At 32.1% G+C, this 6,154-nt stretch overlaps 3 non-coding genes across 3 annotated transcripts; all 3 read left to right on the top strand.

Moving 5' to 3' along the window:
- The first annotated feature begins 1,168 nt into the window (after nt 1–1,168).
- Nucleotides 1,169–1,275, top strand: LOC112095916. Its single transcript, XR_002904076.1, has one exon. It is a non-coding gene; the product is annotated as a small nucleolar RNA R71 (small nucleolar RNA).
- Nucleotides 1,276–3,201: 1,926 nt separating this feature from the next.
- LOC112095932 lies at nt 3,202–3,308 on the top strand. The gene has a single exon (XR_002904092.1). It is a non-coding gene; the product is annotated as a small nucleolar RNA R71 (small nucleolar RNA).
- Nucleotides 3,309–5,234: 1,926 nt separating this feature from the next.
- LOC112095915 lies at nt 5,235–5,341 on the top strand. The gene has a single exon (XR_002904075.1). It is a non-coding gene; the product is annotated as a small nucleolar RNA R71 (small nucleolar RNA).
- Nucleotides 5,342–6,154: the final 813 nt, after the last annotated feature.

Genomic DNA, 6,154 nt, shown 5'->3' with positions numbered 1-6,154 from the left:
ATTTTAATATACTCGCAAGCGCACGAATCTAGAAATAGAGTAGTGGTAACGAGGTCGATCCCATAGAGATTGTTATAAATTGAAAAGTCTAATTTAAATCTAAAATTAATATTAATCCTAACCTAGTTAAGCAAATTGAGTTTTAAAAGAAATTAAACTAAGAAAACAATTAAAGTAAAAGAGAATTCAATAGGATAGAAATTACCAAGGTTTCAGAATCCACCACTATTCAACTAGTAATTATCTAAATATTCATTAATCCCCAATTTTAGAGTGACAACTCGAAATCAATCTATGTCATCTCATGGATATAACAATTAAGCCCAAGTAATTAAATCTAATGTAGGTTCTTTTTCTGCTTAATAGTATGACATCTAAGCATCCCATGTAAACATATTGAATAACAAAGAGTCAAAGTTTCCTAAGCACTCTATGTAAACAATTTAATGAAAGACATAGAATCAAAGATAATCATGTATAAACTTTATAAATCCAAGCATAGATTTAATCGAATATTAATCCTAACAATCAATAATGCATGACAGAATTGATGAAAAGATTTTAATAACATCCAATTAATTATGTGAAATAAAAACCATAATAATTAAAGAACATATATGGGAATTAAATAAATAAAAAGATAATTATTTTATTGAATAGGGTTTCATCTTTAACCTCAGTATAAGAAAATTAACTAAACATACTTGAATTGAGAGCAACAAAAAAAATAAATCAGCCATGAAAGCCGAAATATTGCTGATGCCGCTACTCAAAATAAGCCTCTTGATAGGCTGGTAATAATGGACAATTCTGTGCTGTATGAGACAAGTTAGAACAAATAGCACAAACCTCATTAGCTACACTAGGATGATGATTCATTGATTGGTTCAGAGCTAAGGCATCTACTTTCCTAGAAAGCGTAGCTAGAGTGGATTTCACATCGAAATCATCCTTAACTTCATAGAATCCCTTTCTAGAAACTTGAGATGATTTTTCCCTTTGGTTTGAAAAATCCCACTGTTGAGAATTCTCAGAAAGTGAATTATAGAAATCCCACGCAGCCCCTTCATGTAAGTTCAAAAATCTCCCACCATTCATAGACTCTACCATATGACGATTCGACATGGTTAAACCGTTATAAAAGCATTGTATAAGTCTCCATTTCTCAAAACCATGGTGGGGACACTTGAGGAGTAAATCATTGAATCTTTCCCAACACTCATAAAATTGTTCACCCTCTCTTTGATAAAAATCACTTATCTCTCTCCTAAGGGCATTTGTTTTAGACATAGGGAAAAACTTGGTGAGAAACTTATTACTCAATTCATCCCATGTACTAATAGATCCAGCAGGAAGTGAATTCAACCAAGCTTTTGCTTTGTCCTTTAATGAGAAAAGGAACATACGAAGCCTAATTGACTCATCATTAAAATTTTGAAAACGGAATGTAGAGCATATGTCAAGAAATTCATTAATGTGCAAATATGGGTCCTCTCTTTCTAACCCATGGAAAGATGGTAAAAGTTGAATGACCGAGGGCTTGAGTTCAAATTGTGTTGCCGTGGTTTGTGGCAACACAATACAAGATGGTTGGTTGGCTGCAAGTGGTGAAAAATATTCTCTAAGGGTTTTCTCTGCCTGTACTGGTGGAAGTATTGACAATAGTCTATTTGGGTCATCCATCACTTCTAAAGAACTAGCTAGACTACTATCAATTTTCGACTCTCTTTTAACCAAACGATTTGTTGAATCACGTTCCCAAACGCTCATAAACTAACTAGACAAGGAAAGAAAAATAAAATAAAATAAACCAACAATAATGAGAATAAACGAAATTTTAAAATAAAAGAAATCAAACAACCAAAAATTGAATTTAAAGAAAAATAAATTTTTTTTTGTGTTTTTGTTAATTAAAAATAATAATAAAATAAAAGACAACCTAAATTATAACGAGTGGAAGAATCAAATCAACCTAGATTAAACTGACTCTCTGGCACAATCCCCGGCAACGGCGCCAAAAACTTGTTGTGAAAATTTTAATATACTCGCAAGCGCACGAATCTAGAAATAGAGTAGTGGTAACGAGGTCGATCTCACAGGGATTGTTATAAATTGAAAAGTCTATTTTAAATCTAAAATTAATATTAATCCTAACCTAGTTGAGCAAATTGGGTTTTAAAAGAAATTAAACTAAGAAAACAATTAAAGTAAAAGAGAATTCAATAGGATAGAAATTACCAAGGTTTCAGAATCCACCACTATTCAACTAGTAATTATCTAAATATTCATTAATCCCCAATTTTAGAGTGACAACTCGAAATCAATCTATGTCATCTCATGGATATAACAATTAAGCCCAAGTAATTAAATCTAATGTAGGTTCTTTTTCTGCTTAATAGTATGACATCTAAGCATCCCATGTAAACATATTGAATAACAAAGAGTCAAAGTTTCCTAAGCACTCTATGTAAACAATTTAATGAAAGACATAGAATCAAAGATAATCATGTATAAACTTTATAAATCCAAGCATAGATTTAATCGAATATTAATCCTAACAATCAATAATGCATGACAGAATTGATGAAAAGATTTTAATAACATCCAATTAATTATGTGAAATAAAAACCATAATAATTAAAGAACATATATGGGAATTAAATAAATAAAAAGATAATTATTTTATTGAATAGGGTTTCATCTTTAACCTCAGTATAAGAAAATTAACTAAACATACTTGAATTGAGAGCAACAAAAAAAATAAATCAGCCATGAAAGGCGAAATATTGCTGATGCCGCTGCTCAAAATAAGCCTCTTGATAGGCTGGTAATAATGGACAATTCTGTGCTGTATGAGACAAGTTAGAACAAATAGCACAAACCTCATTAGCTACACTAGGATGATGATTCATTGATTGGTTCAGAGCTAAGGCATCTACTTTCCTAGAAAGCGTAGCTAGAGTGGATTTCACATCGAAATCATCCTTAACTTCATAGAATCCCTTTCTAGAAACTTGAGATGATTTTTCCCTTTGGTTTGAAAAATCCCACTGTTGAGAATTCTCAGAAAGTGAATTATAGAAATCCCACGCAGCCCCTTCATGTAAGTTCAAAAATCTCCCACCATTCATAGACTCTACCATATGACGATTCGACATGGTTAAACCGTTATAAAAGCATTGTATAAGTCTCCATTTCTCAAAACCATGGTGGGGACACTTGAGGAGTAAATCATTGAATCTTTCCCAACACTCATAAAATTGTTCACCCTCTCTTTAATAAAAATCACTTATCTCTCTCCTAAGGGCATTTGTTTTAGACATAGGGAAAAACTTGGTGAGAAACTTATTACTCAATTCATCCCATGTACTAATAGATCCAGCAGGAAGTGAATTCAACCAAGCTTTTGCTTTGTCATTTAATGAGAAAAGGAACATACGAAGCCTAATTGACTCATCATTAAAATTTTGAAAACGGAATGTAGAGCATATGTCAAGAAATTCATTAATGTGCAAATATGGGTCCTCTCTTTCTAACCCATGGAAAGATGGTAAAAGTTGAATGACCGAGGGCTTGAGTTCAAAGTGTGTTGCCGTGGTTTGTGGCAACACAATACAAGATGGTTGGTTGGCTGCAAGTGGTGAAAAATATTCTCTAAGGGTTTTCTCTGCCTGTACTGGTGGAAGTATTGGCAATAGTCTATTTGGGTCATCCATCACTTCTAAAGAACTAGCTAGACTACTATCAATTTTCGACTCTCTTTTAACCAAACCATTTGTTGAATCACGTTCCCAAACGCTCATAAACTAACTAGACAAGGAAAGAAAAATAAAATAAAATAAACCAACAATAATGAGAATAAACGAAATTTTAAAATAAAAGAAATCAAACAACCAAAAATTGAATTTAAAGAAAAATAAATTTTTTTTTGTGTTTTTGTTAATTAAAAATAATAATAAAATAAAAGACAACCTAAATTATAACGAGTGGAAGAATCAAATCAACCTAGATTAAACTGACTCTCTGGCACAATCCCCGGCAACGGCGCCAAAAACTTGTTGTGAAAATTTTAATATACTCGCAAGCGCACGAATCTAGAAATAGAGTAGTGGTAACGAGGTCGATCTCACAGGGATTGTTATAAATTGAAAAGTCTATTTTAAATCTAAAATTAATATTAATCCTAACCTAGTTGAGCAAATTGGGTTTTAAAAGAAATTAAACTAAGAAAACAATTAAAGTAAAAGAGAATTCAATAGGATAGAAATTACCAAGGTTTCAGAATCCACCACTATTCAACTAGTAATTATCTAAATATTCATTAATCCCCAATTTTAGAGTGACAACTCGAAATCAATCTATGTCATCTCATGGATATAACAATTAAGCCCAAGTAATTAAATCTAATGTAGGTTCTTTTTCTGCTTAATAGTATGACATCTAAGCATCCCATGTAAACATATTGAATAACAAAGAGTCAAAGTTTCCTAAGCACTCTATGTAAACAATTTAATGAAAGACATAGAATCAAAGATAATCATGTATAAACTTTATAAATCCAAGCATAGATTTAATCGAATATTAATCCTAACAATCAATAATGCATGACAGAATTGATGAAAAGATTTTAATAACATCCAATTAATTATGTGAAATAAAAACCATAATAATTAAAGAACATATATGGGAATTAAATAAATAAAAAGATAATTATTTTATTGAATAGGGTTTCATCTTTAACCTCAGTATAAGAAAATTAACTAAACATACTTGAATTGAGAGCAACAAAAAAAATAAATCAGCCATGAAAGCCGAAATATTGCTGATGCCGCTGCTCAAAATAAGCCTCTTGATAGGCTGGTAATAATGGACAATTCTGTGCTGTATGAGACAAGTTAGAACAAATAGCACAAACCTCATTAGCTACACTAGGATGATGATTCATTGATTGGTTCAGAGCTAAGGCATCTACTTTCCTAGAAAGCGTAGCTAGAGTGGATTTCACATCGAAATCATCCTTAACTTCATAGAATCCCTTTCTAGAAACTTGAGATGATTTTTCCCTTTGGTTTGAAAAATCCCACTGTTGAGAATTCTCAGAAAGTGAATTATAGAAATCCCACGCAGCCCCTTCATGTAAGTTCAAAAATCTCCCACCATTCATAGACTCTACCATATGACGATTCGACATGGTTAAACCGTTATAAAAGCATTGTATAAGTCTCCATTTCTCAAAACCATGGTGGGGACACTTGAGGAGTAAATCATTGAATCTTTCCCAACACTCATAAAATTGTTCACCCTCTCTTTGATAAAAATCACTTATCTCTCTCCTAAGGGCATTTGTTTTAGACATAGGGAAAAACTTGGTGAGAAACTTATTACTCAATTCATCCCATGTACTAATAGATCCAGCAGGAAGTGAATTCAACCAAGCTTTTGCTTTGTCCTTTAATGAGAAAAGGAACATACGAAGCCTAATTGACTCATCATTAAAATTTTGAAAACGGAATGTAGAGCATATGTCAAGAAATTCATTAATGTGCAAATATGGGTCCTCTCTTTCTAACCCATGGAAAGATGGTAAAAGTTGAATGACCGAGGGCTTGAGTTCAAAGTGTGTTGCCGTGGTTTGTGGCAACACAATACAAGATGGTTGGTTGGCTGCAAGTGGTGAAAAATATTCTCTAAGGGTTTTCTCTGCCTGTACTGGTGGAAGTATTGGCAATAGTCTATTTGGGTCATCCATCACTTCTAAAGAACTAGCTAGACTACTATCAATTTTCGACTCTCTTTTAACCAAACGATTTGTTGAATCACGTTCCCAAACGCTCATAAACTAACTAGACAAGGAAAGAAAAATAAAATAAAATAAACCAACAATAATGAGAATAAACGAAATTTTAAAATAAAAGAAATCAAACAACCAAAAATTGAATTTAAAGAAAAATAAATTTTTTTTTGTGTTTTTGTTAATTAAAAATAATAATAAAATAAAAGACAACCTAAATTATAACGAGTGGAAGAATCAAATCAACCTAGATTAAACTGACTCTCTGGCACAATCCCCGGCAACGGCGCCAAAAACTTGTTGTGAAAATTTTAATATACTCGCAAGCGCACGAATCTAGAAATAGAGTAGTGGTAACGAGGT

Source organism: Citrus clementina, unplaced genomic scaffold (assembly GCF_000493195.1).
Source record: "Citrus clementina cultivar Clemenules unplaced genomic scaffold, Citrus_clementina_v1.0 scaffold_1, whole genome shotgun sequence".
NCBI classification, from domain to species: domain Eukaryota; kingdom Viridiplantae; phylum Streptophyta; class Magnoliopsida; order Sapindales; family Rutaceae; genus Citrus; species Citrus x clementina.
Note: the sequence above shows the minus strand (reverse complement) of the source record. Positions and strands in the feature narration are given on the sequence as shown.